Source organism: Falco cherrug, chromosome 8 (assembly GCF_023634085.1).
Source record: "Falco cherrug isolate bFalChe1 chromosome 8, bFalChe1.pri, whole genome shotgun sequence".
Taxonomy (NCBI): Eukaryota; Metazoa; Chordata; class Aves; order Falconiformes; family Falconidae; genus Falco; species Falco cherrug.
The window spans coordinates 7,091,076-7,112,213 of NC_073704.1; the positions used below are offsets into that span (position 1 = coordinate 7,091,076).

At 47.1% G+C, this 21,138-nt stretch overlaps 3 long non-coding RNA genes across 5 annotated transcripts; 2 read left to right on the forward strand and 1 right to left on the reverse strand.

Moving 5' to 3' along the window:
* Positions 1–971: 971 nt before the first annotated feature.
* On the reverse strand, positions 972–16,621 carry LOC114015450 (uncharacterized). 3 transcript variants are annotated; one of them, XR_008733682.1, is made up of 6 exons: positions 16,488–16,621; positions 15,615–16,006; positions 12,327–14,730; positions 7,834–7,920; positions 7,431–7,513; positions 972–2,641 (listed from the first exon to the last, which is right to left on the reverse strand). It is a non-coding gene; the product is annotated as an uncharacterized LOC114015450 (long non-coding RNA). The 3 variants fall into 3 exon arrangements; XR_003559382.2 differs by having other exon boundaries at positions 12,327–16,006; XR_008733681.1 differs by lacking the exons at positions 12,327–14,730; positions 15,615–16,006; positions 16,488–16,621 and adding an exon at positions 8,161–8,415 and having other exon boundaries at positions 973–2,641.
* Positions 8,480–12,079, forward strand: LOC114015451 (uncharacterized). Its single transcript, XR_003559383.2, has 3 exons — positions 8,480–8,609; positions 9,925–10,081; positions 10,161–12,079. It is a non-coding gene; the product is annotated as an uncharacterized LOC114015451 (long non-coding RNA).
* On the forward strand, positions 15,925–20,380 carry LOC129736685 (uncharacterized). The gene is made up of 3 exons (XR_008733683.1): positions 15,925–16,053; positions 16,215–18,207; positions 19,471–20,380. It is a non-coding gene; the product is annotated as an uncharacterized LOC129736685 (long non-coding RNA).
* Positions 20,381–21,138: the final 758 nt, after the last annotated feature.

Below are 21,138 nucleotides of genomic sequence, written 5' to 3' on the forward strand. Positions count from 1 at the left end.
TTCGAGGCTTGCTCTGCAAGACATATTGCAGAGCAGAAAAGACAGATGGAAATGGCTAAAGAAGCTGAACTATCAATTTTTTATAACCTTGTATCTGGCACGTTGTTTTTTAGTTTGAAGACAAGGAAGAAAAATGATGGATTTACGTACAGACCGGTAGACATCAGCAGATCACATCCCATCCTAGCACAGCGTCACTCTGTCCCCAGGAACGTGCCTGGTCCCTGCTCAATAACAACCCTTCCTTCTGCGTGTCGACTGTTAGCAGCCCACGGCACAGTCCCACCATGGGCTCGTGCACTATCTCCCTGGATTCCCCACACAGCTGCATCTGCACTGCAGCATACACGGCAGCCACAACTGCTGCTAAACTCTAAAAGCAACAAGAGTTGAGACAGGCATCATAGCAGGGGTGTGCAGGGACGCCGACAGCGCATCACGAGCACTGTTGGGTTGCACATCCAGCTCAAAAACAAGCGCAAGATGATCTGGCTTTAGTCACCTGTAAAACAAAGCTGTTGGCTCTTGTCCTAGCACGGCATCAGCCTCTCCAGGTGATGAAAGCATGTCACTTGGGCTGGGTCTCCGGCACAGTCCATCTCCCCCTGCATTAGATCTAGTTCTGCCAAGCACTTCGTGTTCTGTGGAGGGCTTTTTTTGTGATAAAAACACCCAGTTCTGGAAACTTCAGAACATTTTGTGAAAGTTTCACTGAGCAGCTCAGTTGAAAAATGTTTCTTAAAAATCTGAGGACATGGGTTTCTTCTGACATATATTGTGAAATGAAACATTGTGGCTTTTCCATGCAAAACGCCCTTTGCTTTTTTAATGCCCTTATTTTGTTTTGCTTCAATTTTTGAATGCAATTTTCACTTGCTCAAAACTGCAAGGCAGTGTTTCTCTCTTAAGCTTAACCAAAATAGTTAGCCCTACGTGGAATTTTGGTTAGGTTTGATGAAATGCAAAAAAAACCCCCCACACATACCCAAATCAATGTGATATGACTTGAATTAATTGCTTTTTCAATTGCTAATGAATCAGAAACCATTCATTTGGACAGCTGGCTTTTGCCAATCCACTCCTAGCAACTTGCAGTGCAAGGACATGGCTGGCATGGGGTAGTAGATGAGAACATCTGCTGAGCACTTTCATTGCTTCAAAAAAAGGGAGCAACTTCTCTGGAGAAGTTTCTGGTCTGGACGATGCTTAGCGAATTGAGGAGAGGGACTGGTTTGCCTTAAACTCACTGAAATCTGCACCTCACTGGAAAACGTTTTCTTTTTGGAAAGGCATTAAAACAGGGGTTTGAGGGCTATGAAAAAACTTTTTCAATGAACTAGAAATATGCACATACCACAAACACACTCCCTAAGATTTTCATTTGCATTAAAAAAAATAATAAAATACCACACTTTTTTCATTTCAGTAACAAAAACTGAATGCTTACAGATTGGTTTTCAGCTTTAAGCCAGGTTGTAGTTTTATATTGAGTATTATTGTGTCATTGATTAAAATCACCTACATTAAAACCAAAAAAAAAAAAAAGAAGAAAAAAACCCCTTTGATTTTAAATTAAACAACTTCTGGACAAGTCAAAACCTCCCATTCAGATCATTCCTATATTTCAAAGTGCTGGTAACTACAAAGTCGCAGGATAAAGCATCGACTTAAAAACCAAAGAGCATTCTTTCATCCATATGTATACTGAATATATTTTCATTTTAATTAGGCTGCAGTAAATATTTAAAAAGGTAACACAGAGAATGTGATTAACATGGGATCTAAATCAAGGTTGCTTTTCGTAGTCATGACCATGGCACAGAGCCCCAGAAGCACTGTGGAAAGCACCACCACATTTGTCCAGAAACGCAGAAGTTTGTGCAGAAGTTGACCTTGGACACGGGAACCACCATGGTGGTTGAGCCTTGCACTGTCCTGCATTTACAGTGGGAAATGGCTGTCCCAGGGACTAGCCCGTCATCACTTATATGAGCCTTTTCTCCATGACAGGTGGCTTTAAATGCATGGATGTGGTGATGCAAATCATATAGCTTTGGTGAAGACTTTAACATGGCCAAGCATAGCCATTTTTTGTGGTGGAAGCCATAGCTGCAGCAACTCTTAATGGGACAAGATGAGATATTTCTGAACAAAATATCACGCTTTTTCTTCCTACCTTTGCAGTATTCTCCTGGGCAATTCTGTTCCACCATCAGGAGCTCTCCCAAACCTCCTTAAAGGCTGGTGGGGGCTGGTACCAAGGATACCCACACCAATGTCCCATCAGGAAATGACTGTCCATATACTGTGGTTTCACCACCCCTCAAAATGCCGGTGCAACAGATAGACCCGAGCACAGGTCCCTAGAGTCTCCACAAACAAGGCAGCTCAGGGATGCCAGCTCCCAGAGCTCAGTGCAGTCTCGTTTTCTCGAGTTCTTGGCAGTCTCTGAAGCTTTCTTGACAGAGTAAATTAGGCATTGTGGAGCTCCATGGCTAGACTTCTTCCGGCTGCTGAGTGCACTTAAAGCTAGAGCAGATAAGTCCACACTGGAGCCCATAGAAACCCTGTAGCAGTTTGGTGGAGGGAACTCAAGACACATTTAGAGCTGGAATATACGATACACTCAGCATCTTCCCTGCTGCCAAAACAAGGGTGAAAGGCCATTAAAATAAGCAAGGGTGAAGGTTTCTGTGTTTAATTGCATTCCTTGGATGCTGAAGGAAAGCACTCTTCAGAACAGCCACCCACCAGACAAGGATGAATGTTCCCACCAGCCTGCTGGGATCTTCTCCAGGGTCCCTCACCAGGAAAGCATGCACCTCCTTGGGGTCGTCTCCATACATCTCTGCTCTCCTTACCCATCACCTCCTTTTCACTCTCTCTCCTCCAACTTTGCACACCTCCACCATATCCTCACCTCTACCAGCCCTTCACATCAAAAACGCTTTCCCAACAAATTACCACCCATGTTAGAGAAGTGGTAAGAGCACATCTGAGAAGGAAAGGTCCTGTCTGGAAGAACCTGGTTGTGTCACACTTGGCCATTCTTGTCATACCTAGGATGCTGTCACCTGCCTGAAAAGATTCAAAGTAATAATAATACTGCCCTCCCACTGAAGGTTCACACAACCTGACTGAGTCAACCATATTTTAAAGTGATAATTGAATTCTTCATTCTAGGAATTAAGAAACACAGCCTCTGTAAACCCTTTGACTTGTAACTGTGTTTATGTGCTTATTTGTAGTACCAGCTTGGGGGCTTTTGATACTTTTTTTTTTTTTTTTTTTTTTTCTCCCCTGCTATATTCCCAGCTCTTCTCCTGGACAGCCATTTCCACTTCCTGGCTCATATTGCATGAACATTTTTTATAATACTTCTTTCATCTGATTTTAAAAATGCTTTGATCAAAATCTCCCTTCTGAAAACTGAATGTGGTTTGAATCATCAAGCCTGGCTATTGCTAATAAAAGGAAAGAACTGACTTTTAATGACTTTGTTGGTGTTTGTGTGATCTAAAAAGAAATCACTGGGAATATACCTGCAAATAACAGAGGCCCCTTAGTGCTTAATTTGTGTGAATTGTTTTTCCAGGCTTTTTTTTTTTTTTTTCATGCTGTTGTTTATGGAGTCATCCGAGAAGCTTTGTTTGGTTTGATTTTTAAAGAATACAAATTTGTTTGACTTTTGCTTTTTTCTCTGGGGATATCTTGTGTGAAACAAAGATTTTTCACTGCAAGTCTGTTCTGTGACCGTTCACATTCTGAAGCAGCTCCAGAGAGGCAAATGCATGGTGATACTTGCTAATGAGCATTTTCACCCTTCAGCCTATGGATATTCTTTTTCTCCCCCCAAAACATATATGGCAGAGATCATTACAAGGCCTCTCATCCACACAGTCCCCCCCGGCCACCCTTTGGTGGTGGGACCATCCCAAGATGTTTTCATTCCGGTAGAAAAGAGCAAGCCAAGGATGGTCTATGTACAATGCAAATCCCACCACAGCTAAGACAGCCAGCTACCCCTCTCCAACATGCTCAGCCCCACGTGCGTCAACACCAGGGCTGGAAACTGAGAACCAAAACCCTACAAGGCTGAGGGCAATCTGCTTTATGTTTTCTCATGCAGTGGAAGCGCACAGGCATCTGCTCTTCATTAAAAGCAACTATTTTGGCTAGATACAGGTAGTGTGTTTTCACTCGGCAGCTCTGGCATTAAAACTTATCTTGTGATTTACCAGTTTTAGGGGAGAAAATGTCAAATCTTCATTTTCAGATGGCCTGTGTTGAAGAACCCACCAAAACCATAGCTGGGCTGCTGAGGGCTTCCCTGTGTCTGGGTACCTCACCTGCAGCCTGGATCGGTTACGCATCAACAGCTAGATCCCTCCGTGCCTCTGCCGGTTCAGCCAGGGAGTTTGTCTGCTCTCAGAAGCACTCCTGACCTAAGACATTGTAAACTGCTCTCTTCGTCATCTCCAAATATACAGTTTGGTTCCTGATCTCGGGTTGTGCTCATCATTTTTCTGCACTTACTCTGGTGTCTTCGTTTGCCAGAGGCACCCCCGTGCATCCATTTACACTCCCATCCTAGACCTTGGTAAAGCAACATCTCTGGAACTAGCCATGAGGGAAAAACTATTATTTATGCCTTTTTTTTTCCTCTTAAGATACCATCTACTACATCCAATTCTGCAGTCTTCCAACCACTTGGTTCTGCCCTTGAACAATACTGCAATTAACTAAGTGTGGGAATGACGATGTGGCTCATTTGAGGTTTTGTTTCCACTCAGATGAGAGTTAATCTCCCCTGCGAGTTTGAACATTTCTTTTCCTGCTGAACTGTTTATTTTTCGATTCTGGATAATTTCTAAGAATAGCAGTTTGGGTTCCATAAAAATTTACTCTTGTGCTTTGATTCATTGCACTTAAAGACCCTGTTGTCATTCTCCCAAGTGTTGGCATGCAGTATTTGACAATCTTCAATGGAGAAAATTCCTAGAATATAAGAACAAGACCTTGCGCTTTGACTTCATTTTCTTTTCCTTTCTCTGCAGATGCAAAATGGATGTTTATTTTTCATTAGCAATGCCACAGGATTTTTGGAGGCATGTTTCCTTCGGTTTTAAACTGACTCTTCTTCCGGCGTTAGATTTGCCCAGGCTTTCAGCCTTTGTTCTCTGCGGATGTTATTCTAGCAGGCCAGCGCTCCCGTAGGAAACACAACCATGGCCTTGCTGTGTCGTGTGGTTTCCACAGCCGTATGAGTTTGTTGAACCGGGAGAACTGGCTTGGGACTAGGCAGTAGCCAGTGACTCAATGGCTACAGTGGCTGTCTTGAAGGCAAATGTCTTCTCCTCCTTGCATGTAATGGCATTGTGAGGTCAGGAGACAACAGGACAGCCAGTGCAAGCCCACAGATGGGGGTGGCACCTGCAGTGGGGCTCTTCGGAGTCCCACGTCCCTTCCTGTGGTAAAGCTCTTCTCACCTCTATGCAGTCTGGGGCGTCATCTGAGCAGGATGCACTGTGAAGCAGAACTTGAAGCACAAGGCTGGATGGAGCGTCCAGCGCTCGGCATTGCCCCCGTGATAGCCCATGGAGGTGCTCTGGTGGGTGGGCAACCACCCTGTGAAATCCATCATCATCATCAGGGTTAGCTCTGGCTCCGATGCTTGCACAGCAAGTTGCAGTAGAGTTCTCTAACCTAAACCCTGCAGATTTTCTCCTGTCTGATATAAATCTCCAGTTTGTCTTCCAGCACCAGCGACACCTCTGCCATCAGATTTACCACACAGCGTTAGTTCTGCCCATCAGATTTACCACACAGTGTTAGTTCTGCCCACTCAGTTCTTTTAACACAATTTGACCTAGGTACCTTAGTAAGAATCCTCCATCTCCCAACTTGCTTCCGCTGATGCCTTCTGATATGAATCACCCTAGCTCCAAAGGTTTGATTTTTATTATATTTTTTTTCCTCCTTATTAAGACTAGCTTTCCTCATCTTTCACCCCACCAGGAAGCACTCGGGCTCTGGGGTAACATCAGGTTCCTGCAAGTGCTAGAGAGCTTCCTGGTGGCCTGGAGCTCCAAGCCAGCATCCACCCACATTTGTGGTGTCTTTGAACCGCTTATAAATAGATCGCGCTCATGCGGCTGTTTCATGTGCAACCATGGGACCGAGGGGAAGCGGCTCAGATCTCAGGCACAACGTACAGGCTCTGGTGTCATCCTGGCCATCCATCAATGCTGAAACCCTTATGAAATCCAGAAGAGATTCTGACATGTGATTTGCTCACTCCATCATGGGGGGCTGGGGCGGGGGGGAGACATTTTTTTTAGGAAAGCAAGCGAGCAAGCAAACTGGCAGAACTCCTGCCACAAGGAATGAATTTGCACACACACTTTGATCCCTTTATGATTTTTTTATTTGTGTTAGCCACATCCTCTTCGCTGCACCACTCAGCAAAAGATGCTTTAAATTAGATGGGGCTTGGAAAACACTCTCTTTGTGACTCCCCCCCTAGCCTTGCCTGCCCCCGAGGCTTAGTATTGGTCTGGTAGCCAGAGCTTTGCCTAACATGAAACTGGCACAAATGAAAAGGCGGATAAATAAACGTCCAGGAATCTTGTTTGTCATATTTAATCCATCACGTTTCCCAAACAGCCTAGTCAAAAAATTCTGCAGCAGTGTTTACATCATCCTGATTGAAAGCTACATCCGTGCATATAAATACCATTCCTGGATGTAGCTCCAGTTTCACATGAAGGCAGCTATCATCCTGTCTGCCTTCACCACTGGGAAAAAAATAAAAAAAAAACAAACCCTTTGCATTTCTTCCTTTGCTCGTTCCTGCCCAATTCAGCCTCCAACACTTGCACATTCTTTTTTTTTTCCTTCCTTTCTTCTTCTGGTAAGCCTTGCCCACTTCTGTGATTTCCTGGTATACACAAGGGGTGATGAGCAAGTGGAATTCACAAGACCACAAGGAGATGTGCTAATGAAAGTGGCACGATGCAAGCACTTAGACATGCAACCTGGTAGGGTTTTGCATCATAGCGGGCCATGTGTCTGTTACCGTGTGCTGTGGCTGGGAGCAGCAATCCTGCTTCGAGGTGGGGAAAACCACCAGAAACACACATCAAGCCAGTGCAAATGAGAGATGATTTCCAGTTCAGTGACTGGAAGAGGAAAAAAGCTATTTCTAGATCAAGGAGTAGGAGATGGTCACTGACCCTACATCCAGGCAATCAAGGGCAAGCCATCATGGTGGTAAAATTTAGAAAAGACCAGAGACCAACAGCTCTGCATGCCATGGGCCACCAAATACTTCCCAACAGCTCCAGCTCTTCAACAGACTGAACAGCTAAGAAGACACAGGGGAAAACAAAAAAAAAAAAAAAAAAAAGGAAAAAGAAAAAGAAACTAACCTGCTTGCAAAACCTGCTTGCAATCAGATGACACATTTTGTCCCATTAAAAATGAAGTTTTCCATTTGCTTCATGGATTTCTCCTGTTAGAAGAAAAACAAACAAAAATGTCCTTTGCCATTCTTACCTTCCTGCTCCCCCCAACCACCCCAACTTTTTTTCTCCATGGCCAAAATTATTCACCACACTGGACACAAATCATCCCCTGTAAATTGCACTTTTCTGTGGTAAGTGATTTCACCACAAAACGTCATGCTATATTGCCTCCAGTTGTTCTCATGCCACTCACACAGATTTCTATAAAATACTTTGCCCACTCAGCTTCCTTTATAGACTGAGTTGAATATTACAATGCATTTTGACACTGCCACACAGTTAAATAAACTCATTTTTTAAGTCTTACCCTAATTTGGTGCCATGATTCTCAATCACACGTATTGGCAGTGTTGTCCAGAGGTTGGATTTCACAAAAGGGTCGGAGACAGACATCCTAGAAGTGAAAGGCTTTGTAAAACTGGCCTCTGATTTGGGCATCCCCTTGGGTCTGGGATGGTTTCCGAGCCCTTATCGTTGAAAACCTCCAGTCCCAAAAGGAAACAGCACCTGTTTTATTCAGCCAAGCAGCACAGACATTTCCCAGGTGCCTCTTAACACCCTTTGGAATAAAAATAAGACTGTCAGATGATGCATCACAGATAAATCGGTATTTTGCCTGTCAGAAGATACCCACCTCTTTATTTATAAGTGCGGTTAGCATCCCTACTTCTGAAAGCGGGGCCTTGCAGAGGCTGTAGACAGACACCACTGTCTCAAGTAACAGCAGACCATAGAACTTTATAAAAACTTTTTAATCCCAGTAAAAAATAAGAGACCGTAAACCCACTTTTACCCTTCCTCCTTCACCTCTTGCCTACTCAAAAGCAGGAGCTGCTTCTGGCCTCCAGATGTCAAACCCACAAGCTCTTCCCCTTTTGCTATTTTTGCCGTCCACTTTGATCTTTCGCAACGGCTGCCTGGGGAAGTGGGGGGAGGCACACGGGGCTGGGGGCAGAGCATGCTGCCGTGCCCCCCTCCAAGCCCACAGGCTTTCCCTGGCTTCCCTTTGCGGGGCTGGCGGGGAAATCCACCTAAAGCTGGGCTGAAAATCAGGGAGAGGTGGCGGAACAGCGGTTGGAAGAGGTGGGTGGCAGGGCTGGGAGGATGCGCAGGGGGAAGAGTGATGGGCGAGAAGGGAGCTGCTGGGTGGGCATGGCTGAGCAGGAGGGGGGCTGGAGGCACCTGCTGTGGACTCAGCCCTAAGGGCTGTGTGGGGATGGGTCTTGCGGGGGGTGGGACTTTGTCTCTTACAGCACATTGCTTTGGGCCAAAGTGGGATGCAGGACTGACAGCAAGTTGCCATCTCCAGCCATGGGGGCAGCTGGAGGTGCAGAAGACAGCACTCCTTAGCCACCCCAAATAAATCTCACCTGCTTCAGGGACATTTGATCACCATGGACTTTTCTCTTCCCTGTACTGAGGGTCGAACATCATAGCATTAAAGGCAGGGGAATGTGCTATATATGGCAATGTAAGTACGGCGACATATGAATCACTCGCTACCGGCGGGGTGCCTGACCTCCAGGCATCCCCACAAGAGAAGGGATTCCCTTTCAAAGGCAGCTGAGTCATGCCCAGAGCAGTATCTCTGTTATAATTCACTGCACGGTCAATAGGCTGCATCACCCCATAGCATCTTAGACTGACTAACACCTCGAAACTCACCCTCTCTCCAATAAAATATAAAGAATAAATCTTTTTCATGCGATACCGTAGAAGGGAAATGAAATTATACTATCAATGGGACTCATTGCTGGAGCAAAGGAAGTAATATTACAGCTGGAGAGTCAACGTCCAGTTCAAAAGTCGTGAATATCTTCTTTCTGCTTCCCTGCCAGTGTTTTATTGTTGTGGTGGGTAATGTAAGAAAGCTTTTGCGGCACAGCTCAGCTTGCCTTGAGAGACCCACTCAACAACTTCAGGCTGGCAACAGCGCTGAGAGGATTGCGTGGTTTGATGCTTTTATAGCCAAAAATGATAAAGGAAAAAATTGGCGTGTTTAAAGACCTACGGGGATGGGTGTGTGGGTGTGTGTAGGGTAGGGAATTGATGTTTGAGACTGAAACAAATCGCATCAGGTATTTGCCCAGTTTCTGCATTCCACGTGCTCCCTGCCGAGGGAGCCTGGGGTGAGGAAACACTCAGGCACATTGCATGGACAGGGACAGGCAACGGCAGCGTAACCCACACTAGCAAGCTGCCGAGGCGTAGGCAAAATGCTGGCAAGTGCAGTCTTGGTGGTTGAGTTGCTCCGGCTTTACTGTGGGAATCAGAATAGAGACTTTGTTTGCTGCGGGTGTGCAAACATCACAGAAAAGGAAATTTTTCACACAGGCATCTTTGCCCCTTTAACTTCCAAACAGATCGCTGCATTTTAACAGCAAATATTCCCATTCAGTTTGTTCCAGGAAAAACTTCTTTCCCATGGACTTTTCACTTTTTTTGGCCAGTGAAAAAGATGTTGGGGTGAATTTATGTGCGTTTTCCTACGAAACAGCAAATTCAAGGCCTCCTGTGTCATCCTTATATTTTCCAGCTGACTTGAGACTAAAGAGGTGAGTGCTAAAGACTTCAGTGCTCTAAGTCAACAGGAATAAATATAAAAACTCAGGTGGGCTATCTTTTTTCATGCAGATCTTCTTGAATACTAGCCATGCCGAGCCCAGCTGTGATGGCTGCACAAGTGACCCAGGTGCCTGCTAGTACAGATGGTGCTGGTGCAGGTTTTGAGCAGGCAAAACAGTTCCAGTTCTGCCTGTAGTTCCTCCGTGACCATGCTTCCTACTTCCCCAAAACCTAGCTCCATCAACTCTGTCTCAGCTCTTTAATCCAACCCCGTTCTGCCAGCAGAGAACCTGGCACAGCTCAGCTGCCACCCCCTCTCATGCCCCCCCACACTGCTTCCCAGCCCTGGGGATGCCCCATGCTTGCACATCTGGGCATCCTTGCACGCTTGAAGTGGCCCAGGCAGCCTGCAAGCTTGCAGGCAGGTTCCAGCTCAGAAATGCAGTGAGTTCTGCATCTCCAGAGCACGCTGATCTGGCAGAGGGTAGCTGAGCTATCCTGAAGCCTGGTTAACCATTTTCCAATTGCATGGAGGTAAACTGGAAAGCAACAGCGAGTTGCTTGGGAGTTATGCTGAAGCATGAGAGCGATCCTCCCACGCAAGCCCAACCCTTATTTGAGATGGGGGCATGTGGGTGGGAAAATCTGACCCCAATATTCTCCTGAGGAACCTATGGCTGGAGGAAGCCCCAACATCTCCTGGGGTGACCAATAACCAGGTTCAAAAAGTCATCAATCAGGATACTGAAGAAAGATGGCACAGCTTTCCAGAAAGACCAAGCCAGAGCAGGATTTTGGCTGCAGAGCACTGAGATGATTTAGGAGGTAAAACACTTGAGTTTGTGTCAAATTTCCCTTTCCTCTGCTCCCCAGCACCCACCCGGTTGCCTGTTATTCTCCAGCCCTCCCTTGCTGCTCCCACCCCACTCCAAGCCACCGTCACCTCGTTGCTCATTGTGGCACTGGCCGGGGTGACGACAGGCAGGCTTCGCACATGCCGAGGGGCTGCACAGCGAGTGCTCAGCAGGTCAAAGCCCCCCTCAGCCACCTCCCCATCCCTGGAGGGGCTCCCTTTCGCCTGCAGGGCAAGGGACTGCACCTTGGGGATGCTGCCTCCTCCCAAGTACCCACCTCCTACCTTCTCCTGGGCATTTCATGGTAGCCACAGTGGTGTAAAAAACTAAAAACAGCGTCAACAATGTGCAAACAGGTGTTTCCTATATATGCATATGTGTACATATACATACACATATATCCCTGACGTGGCACTGAAACTACTGGCTGTTTTCTGTTACAAAAGCTTCAGTTTTGCCTCGAGGCACTTGCGAAAACAAGTCCGTGATACACATTACAGACAGATACCACCACAGAAATCTCCCCTCCTGCAGCTGTAGCGACTTTTTCCCTTGTAAACATATCAAGTTGAGATCAAAATTCGCTCCCTCCAAATGAATTCCTGCGTCTCCACTAGCTGCATATTTGTGGCTGTTTAGTATTCCCAATTTAGGCATTGGCAGAAACAAAGAATAAGTGAGTATAAGAACACATATGCTGAGAAATGCAGTGCTGAAGGGTATCCCACCCTTAATTTAAATAGTAGAACTAAAATATCTCGTGTGTGTGTGTGTGTACACACATATGCACATATGTCATGGTACTTAAGCAAACATTAGATCCACAGACCACTGAGCATTTGCTTCTCCTATGTCACATTTGGAAAAGTGCTAATGCCTTATGGGAAATGTGGAAAAAAATGTAAATATTTTGTTCCAACGCAACATAGCTTACCACTGCGCTTTTCTGACTTTCTCCTCCCTTGCAGCAAACAGCGAGCAAATAATGCTCCGAATGCTTCTGCTTTCTCCACGTATAAACTAATTCTGCCCCTCTGAACCAGCCTAACTGGGAGCAGGTTTTTTCCAGGTGTGTTTTTCATGCTCTACAAACCATCAAATTCATCAATTCATAAAAAAAAACAAAAACCAAAAACCAAAAAACAAAAAACCAACCCAAAACCAAATCCATCGATTCCTATTGCCTGCTGTCTTCTTGGGCCGGGGGGGGGGGGGGGGGGGGGGGCGGGGAACCCCTCTATCCAAATCGATTGCCAGGTAAAGGGTTATAATTGCAAGAATCGGATTCAAATCACCCCATTTCTAGGCTGAGACAGACTCTGACCAAGAGGGAGGGGAAGGTTCCCTTTGCAGAAACAGGCAGTTTAGGGCCGGTACGCACCTGAGCTATCCTCTCGAGGACCACTAAGGATATCTGGAGGGACAGCAGGGTTGGTGACCCCGTGCTGTGAACGGCTCAGCAGGTGCCGAGGGATGCCATGGGCCCCCATCTCCACGGAGAAGCTGATGGTCCCCCTGCACGGGAAAACACACTCAACTCTGGATTGGGAACTACAACAAAAATATTATGTCAGCACAAAAAAAAATAATAAAATTGTTGCAGTTTTAGCAAAGCTTGCGTGGAAAATGGAGACCTTGACACCAGAAGATGATCGTTTAGCAAACACTAGCTACAAAATACCTCATTAAATACCTCTCCAAAAGAGCTGTGGGCTGCTAGGCAAACCCGCACACCAGCCCAGCAGAGGTTATTGGTTTAACAGGTCCCTACCACGCTGCGCTTTATGGGACCCTTCTGTATTACTGGATATATTTTGGCTTGCTGTGAAGAAATTGTTCTTGCCAAAAGGGTTACTATTACCTCTGGCTTCTCATTGTAAGAGGGAGTCAGGCAGTGGTGCCGTGCTGGGATGGAGGAATTTTCCGCTGCTCTCCTGCCGTGCTGGGGGAGCACAGCGCCGAAGCTACTGCGCTGAAACGCTTCTGAGACAATATCATATTCTTCCGTCATATCTTCACCTGCCCATTTCACTGCATTATTAGGTTTTTTATTTATATTACACTTGTGCCACAAGCTCTCCTTGCACACAGTACTGGAAAAGCACAGAGATATCCCTCTCTCCTAGTGCTGCAGATGTAAATGGATACATCAGAGCAAAGGCAGCAGCAAGGCAGCTATTGCTCCTTTTATTTTTATTTTTTTCCTTTCTTTTCATTGAAAACTGGCTCCAGCTAAGTTAGCCACGGAAGGTTGCACTGGGAGCTAGTGGCACTTCTGAGAAGAGGATCTGACATGTCACGCAGAGGTTTTAAAGCAAAGGATGTGCTGCAGCCAGCAGGTTCGGGTGAGGTGGGAAAGGGGAGCCCAAGCCTTTGTTGCGAGGGTCTTGTTTTGATGCCTAGAAGCAGAGGAAGGGCAGCTAGCCTCCTCGCAGGGAGGATCTGAACCTGAAAGGCAGGATCCCTGCCACCAGCGAATGGAACAGCACTCTCCAGTGGGAATGGTTTGGTGACTACAGCCATGCACTGCGTCCTCTGGGCTCCCTACCAGCTGCCTCTGCTTAGTGGGCATAGCTTGAGCAAGGTGTTTGCAGAAGAGCACACCAGGAGATGAGACATAAGCAACCAGGAAAATATGGCTCGATTTAAACATTTGCCTCAGACATGCTTTTTCCCACTGATTTCTGTTCTCTCTAGATGGAGATGACACCATGTGGTTGCTTGCCTTTCAGAGTCAGCATTGATGGGGAAAGGTGGCTTTTCTTGGACAGCCAGCAGTCTTTCAGGATGAGTGACCTCTGAGGCCACAGAGGGTTAAAAGGCATGGGGGAATACGTGCTCTGAGGGTGAATTTATGAACCCTAATAAAACTGCTGGGGGAGGAAAGATAATAAGGGCAAACTGAAAAATGTTTCAGCATTTGCATTCCTCCACCTTCTGTCCTAGAGGCGGGGAGACGTTTTCCCTCATGTCCTGCCAAGAAAAGAAATGGCTGTAAAACTGCTGATATCATTTTCAGTTCCTCCCCCCACTTCGAATCTGCAAACCTCATCCCTGCTTCCCTCTCAGAGAGTAGGAAATGGTTTGGGTTAAATGAGCGTGGAAGCTGGAAAGCCTGGAATTGGAATCATTTCCCCGCTGGCCTTCCAGGGGCTCCGACGGGAAAAGCCCCCAGGCACAACCGGAGAACAAGATCTCCTGCCAGCTCTTCTTCCACTTACGCCTCCCTGTGCTTCACCTCACGGGGTCTGCTTTAGCACTCAGGTGGTGGGGCAGAGAGGGGGAGAAGGTTGTTTTTCTTTCCTTCAGGCTTTGCAAATGGACTTCCAGGGCAAACAAAATAATTGGCTCAGGCAAAGGCAAGAGCTGAAAGGCATCATTTGGCAGGTGGGGCTGTCACCTTTCCCATCACTCCTTCACCTCCTTACTGCCAAAGCACCCGCCTCTTGAAGAAAATGTACACCATGAACGTCCACCTGCTGGCCTCCAGGGTTATCACCTGGAAGATGGTGGGACTTTCTGAGCAGAACCCTTATGCTTGCACCTTTCAGGATTGAGTATGCTTCAGTGTAGGCTTGGGATCCTCAGAGGAACCAGAGGATGCTGAGAAAATACTCTTACGCTTCAAAAAGGTGACGAAGATTTCCAAGAAGCAAGTGAGAGGAGGAGGGAGGGATGTCACAAGGAGGGGGGATGCACAGGGAGCTCAACTCTGGAAATGCAAGGCATCTACAGAAATCCTCGGAGGACGCTCGGTCTGCACTATCTGTGCGAGGTCGGTTCCCCTGATCACACACAGAAAATGAGCTGATTAAAACAAAGGGCGGTGCAGCTACAGAGATGACAGCATTTCATTGGAAGACCTGGAACAGAAAGCCATGGGAGGCCCCTGGAAGAGGTTTGCATGGAGGATGTCCCCAGAGAAATACTTGTCCTGAAAGAGCCCCCAAGCCTGGCTTGGTGCAGGTCGTTCATCAGCAAGGCTTCAGCTGGAGATCTGGGACTCAGGGTCCTCCATGCCAGGCATCGTACGAACACAAAGGTGGTCCTGCCTCCGCTTATTTAAGACATCCCCCATGCATGCAGGGACCAGCTTTACCCCCCTACCCCCGCAGCCCGGGAAAACAGCCCTTTCTCCCCCTTGCAGCACTACATCATCTCCTTGTGCTGACACAAGGAGCCTGCAGCAGAGGTGGGTGTAGGACCCAGGCTTCATGAGCACCAGCTCTGCCTGTTAAAACACCACGCCAATCTTCTCCAGATGAATAGGAGGCAACTTCAACACTCTGGCAAAGCTGCTTGGAGAGAGGCGATAGACCCCCAAGGCTACCCCTAAATCTGTCACACAGCACGTCCTCCTTCCCTTAGCACTCACAGATTGATACTGGGGGGGGCGGCCCTAGCTGTCCCTGTGGGTCCCAGAGGAAATGGTTTTATAGGACTCTGGTGGATGCAGAAAATAACTTCCACTTAACAGCAGGCGCTGGCTCAGCATTTGCTGGCCTGAGACAGATCAAACACTTCAGAGCAATTCCCGAGTTATTGGTCCTCCAGCTCAGAGGTTCCCAGCCAAATCTTTATCCTCTGCTTCTAAAAGCTGGTTCTACTTTATATTCAGGAATAATACCCCTAAAAACATGCATTTATGAATGAGCAATATTTTCCTCACCTCCGCAAAAGCCCGGCACTGGGCTGGAGTCCAGGACGCAGCGGCATCTCTTGCAAAGGTGCAGAGCATATTTGTCCAGACCCCTCAAGCGCTCCGGGAGCCAGCCCCAGCCTAGCACTGCTGCCTTTGCAAGCTGGCTATCGGGACACGGACTCTCCAGCCACGCTTTTTAGTTAATGAGCGCCTGCACAACACATTTTTAGTTCTCATGCCCCTTCATCTCTCGTGATCCAACATGCTTGAACCAGCCTGTATGGATGCGATACGGTCCCCCAGAGCAATCAGGCTTTTGAATGGACATTGCATTTTTGAATGCACATTGCAGAGCTTCAGAAACAGTGCCCAAGCTGGATGAGTAGAGCAGATTAATCCTGGTGGCCAGAATCTTCACACTTCGGGAAAGGCCATGTGCACCCCAGAGAAAGAAAAACAGCACAAGGTAAATGGAAAACTCTCACCCAGAGCGAGCTATGCTAATCGGCACCAGCTGGTGCTCTGCTAATATTTTGATAGAGTCCTGTTTTCTCTCCAGAACAGAAACTTTACTGACATTTTTTTTCCCTTCCCCCACCCCTTCCCTGCCCTTTCCTTCTGTCATAGTTCTGGCATGGTGTAAAGGGGAACATATGTAGCAGACATAAATGTCGGATGAAAGAAGAGAAAAACAGAGGAGAGTAAGAAACCACTCAGCTTCATCAGTGCATGAAAACACGGATTATATCCCCTAGCTAAGCTGTCCTCTCGTCCCTCCATCCCCATCCCATGCATGCACCTTGCCCTCCTGCAGCCTCCCTCACCGCCTTACAGGGGAGCAGAGCACACACAAAACCTGTAACGAAGGCTGAGTGATTCCTGATATAAAGCTGAACTCACGTGATCAATCAAGGAAACGAAGAGGAACCAGTTTGACTATTCATTACATATTCCATACTAAATCGCTCTTTCCAGCCAATGCCTAGAGAAGCTTCAGGGAAGTCATTGGTCTTGGTTGTCTCAAGGAAGGTAATCAGCCTTCCAAACAGACATGGCCATTTTGTCAAAATTCAGGAGATTTTAGGAATACGTCAGTTTTATGCCGATTGCATGTAGGAGAAAAGAAAGAAAAAAAAAGAAAGAAAAAAAAAAGGAAAGACATTATGTCAATGTCTTCCAATGTGGGGTTTTGAAAATGTCATATTTTCTGTTTTTAAAATTACATTAGAGCCATCAACATTGGAATTAAGCCACATTTTTATCAAGCAGAATCTGTTAAAGCACCTCCTGTCTACCACTGCAGACTGCCAGCAAGCTGCAAGAAGGGGGCTGCTCCATGCAGGGGGACAAGCAGGAACAAAGGAGGATCAGGAGGACCCTGTTGCAGGGGGATCCCACACCACCAGCATGCTCTCCCACAGCATCTGCATGCAGTGGTGCAGAGCAGGGTGCTGGCAACAGGCTCCACCAACAGCCCCAGACAAGGCAGAGGGATGGACCACACCAGGACCCAGCCAGGGGTCCAGCCAGGACCAGCAGAAGATGGAGCAGACAGGGCTGGAGATATGTCTCCAAGAGCCCATCCAGGAAATAGGGCGAGGGAAGAGACAAAGTGCATTTACCATGGAATAGGCGCCCTGCCCTGAAGGTAAATGGAGCCCATGAGCCCAATGACAGGGGCTGCACAGGCTGTCCCTGATGAGACTGTTCAGGACAGTTAAGGTGCATTGGTATCCTCCAGGCCCTGCCTAAGAAACCTTCCCGAGGCTCAGTCCCCTTGGATTATGGCAAAATCTCTTTTTCATTAATAAAGCAGTTGACCTCTGGCTCTCAGAGTACGTCTGAGCACATCTATGGTGCAAATCTGGGAGGCAGCTACTTTGCGGAGAAGGTGGTGTCCAACTCCTCCGCTGTTTTGGCAGATGCAAGGGCATGGGATGGCCTTTCTCCCCACTGAGTCCCATTACCTTGTTCATGGATGAAAGCTTCTGGAAGTCCACTTCTTGTATCCAGCTGCCATTTATCTACATCCCTCCCACAGAGCCAGCGGGGTTTATTTTTTTTAACCTACTGTTGGATAATAAGACAGATGTCCGCACTGGGTCTTATTTTGAATAGATCTAAACTAGAAACAAATGTATTGGATGGGATGACTGAATGTGTAGCATGTGCCCTGTTCCAGCATATCTGACTAAAGCAAGAAAGAGTGGCTAGCTCCCATTTTATTTTTTGAGGGAGCTGCTTTTAAGATGGGAAATGGAAGTACCCCAGCAAAGGAGGGGATCCTTGCAGTAAGACATGACTCCTGTAGGGAAGAGTAAAACATAGGTGAGAAAATATAGCTGAAAACATGCAAAATACAAGAAAAGTTGTGCTTGCCTGCTGCCTTTGCCTCCTCTTTCGGTCCCCTGGGGATGGACTGAAGCATTCAGGTGGGGAACAGGACACCCTCCTGGTGAAATCCGAGTTAATTCTGGAAGAAACACATGTTCACAGATGCCTTTGAAAGCCCAAGGCTGTATGTCTGAGGTGGAAATCGGCGCTTGAACAGAGATCAGAACGACCTAGGGAAAGAAGAGGAAGAAAACAAACCAGGGGTGAAGTGGAGCAGCAGAGGAAGGTAAGGGTGAAGATCAAAGGAGAGGGGCAGGTTCAGAGCCACCGCGCTCTCTCTGGTTCTGTTGGGTCTTCCTCCACCAGTCCCAGCACACGTGTCCATCTGTTTGGACAGCTGACTGTCGCTGACCCCGGGTGCTTGGGGTGGTTGGTGGGCTCAGCAGTGCAGGTTGCTCACTGCCTGGGATGCTCCTGGGGGCTCACCAGGGCAGCCCCAAGCCTGTGTGTGGTCAGGGCGCTGCCTTCCCTCCCAGAGCAAGAGATTACAAAGAGCACAGCTGAGAAACTCGAAATGCATCAGAAGGAAGCAAACTGGGAGCCGGAGAATTCAGCATCACAACCACCTGGGGCACCGGCATTAATCAATACGGTCTATTTCAATTTTTAAAGCAGACATTAGTGATGCATCTGTATTTAATGCCTGTCCCAGGAGTCTTGATACTTTCTACAGCCAAAAAAGGCAGCCAGATCACCCCAGCCCATCCCAAGCTAGCAAAAGCAGGACAGAGGTGAGCCATCATGCCACAGAAGTGAAGGCTTTGTCATCCCATCTGTCATCTCCTGCATACAGGACTGGGGGCTGCCATCTCAGGACAAACATCTGATACTGGGTGCTTGTCTTCACCCAGCCAGCCAGCTGCTGCGGGATGTGAAAAAAAAACTCTTCCCAGCTCTCCTGTTAGCTTCTGACTGCCTGTTCTTTTTTGATCAGGAGGTATCAATATTTAAGCAGCTGTTCAGAGTGTCAATAGAGTCCAGGCACTGGTTTTTCTCCAGCTACCATGAAAATCCTTGTCCCTATCTCCACTTTGGAGCTGATGGTGCAAATCTCAGCGGCATTCTTCACTATTGCTTATTTTATTGGCAGGAACTGATGCTGCAAGCAGGCCATGCTGGAGGACTCCAAACATCATTAAGTACTCTTGGAGGCCACAGTTACCTTCTGCTGGTCCTGAGTTCAGAAAATACCTGAAGTCACGAGGCCACAGTGTCACCCTCAGCAAGGTCCCATCTGAAACTCCTCTCACCATTTTAATTTCCTTTAGCATACTACCCTGCCCTAAGAGCTTTACTTGACTTGTTAGGTTTGGCATGTCTTTAGTACTATTTTCGGAGGATTCCAGAACATGTTTCTGATTTTGGCCATCTTCATCTTCTTCTTATAATTATTAATAATATTTTTCCTTCCAGTCACTGGACTCATTCCCACGTTGGCTGCAAGGCTTCAACACCAATTGCCACTTAATTCAATCTTCCACTCTTTCAGGAGCACCTTCTCACAACACTGCCATATTACTGCTGCAAATCCATGGAAAATAAAAAACTTGGAGAACCAGGGGGTTTGACTTACAGAAAGCACCTTGAAATACATGCCTGTGTATGCTTTGTACCATAAAAACCTTCTCTCCCTCTTCCATGAAACAGAGGGTCCCCCATACCATGCGCCTGACAGGACACAAGGAGACCCTCAAAACCTCAGAAAGCTTAAAGTACACTTTTTCTCCCTGAAAAGTTGGGATCTCTCAGCCTGCTGCAGTGGGATATCAAAGTCAGAGCAGAAGGGATCTCCTGATGTGAACATGTCTCCCCCATTTGGAACCAGCCAAGGATTCACCTCTGGAGCCCCAGGAACCAAGAGAAATCCTGTGGTCCCAGCAAGGAAAGAGGAGAAGGGGATGTGCCCACCAGAACAAGGGATGCAATAAAAACAAAAAGGCTGGAAGAAGAAACAGGTTTTCCTGAGCTTGAAAAATATTCCAGATACCTTCCTTTTCTCCTTTGCTATTGAACAAAACGTGACACAGATGTCATGCAAAAATCCACTGTCTTCTACTCTTTGCAAATAAGAACACCTGAGAAACAGCAGACTTAGGTGACATGAAGGCTGTCTAATTTGGTCTCCCTGACCCTTACGATGTGATGATGAGGTTCCTCCTACTTCAGGCCCTTGTTGCACTTGGTGCTCAGGCTCCACGTCATCAGCTTGGAAAGCTGACCAAACCCCATGAGGCTCTCCTGGGACAATGACAGCTCAGTTCCTCCATCGTATGAGAAAACATCTGCACGGATGTCTGCATTCCCCCTGACTTCAGTGCCAGTCTGCCAGCAGATAACTCAGCTCAGGAGCTGATATGGATGGAGCAGGGAGGACATCGCTGCTGGCTCGTGTATGGACAGCACATAGTGCGGCAGAGAGACAGAATGGAAAGTTATGCATCCCAGCTGAGTAAACACTAGACTGCAGCTGGCCAGAAAACTGACTCCGAGAGAGAAAGGACCTGCACAAAGGAAGGGGGGAAAGAGAGATTTCTGAAGGCCAACGCAATACTCATTTCAAGTCAACTACAACCAAATCCCTTGGTGTGCTCTACCAAGACTGATCTCAGTGGGGAAATCCACAGCTGGGCAGGGTGAGAGTAAATTGCATATGTTGACAACCACAACCTCCCCCCAGTAAGTGGAGACACAGGCAGATTGGAGATATAGAAGACTACTGCAGATAAAGAGATAGAGTTGCCTGCTCGTAGCCAGGGCTTCAGCAGCCTTGAAACTGTTGGTGTCCCAAAGGAAATACCTTGCAGAATCCAAACCTATTGTTCACCATCAAGACTCTTTAAAAATGCGAAAGAGTGAACGTGTACAGCTAGCCATGCTGTGGAGGAATATAGCTGCCAAGGTGCATATATCATATCGCATCAGCTAAAGGAAAAAATAAATCAGACCTGAGCCTGGTTTCTGCCTGTGTGTGGGTCAGGTCACCCGTTGCCATTAGAGCCCTTCCTTGTCACTGTCCAGCTGCCTGGCTAGAGTCCTCTGCAGACACACTACAAACTTAGAGCTTAGACAAAACTAAGGCCATCTAACTCTACCCTGTGGTACCCCTGTTCCTTAGGATGTGATGATGAAGTTCATCCTATTCTCAGGCCCCTGCTTC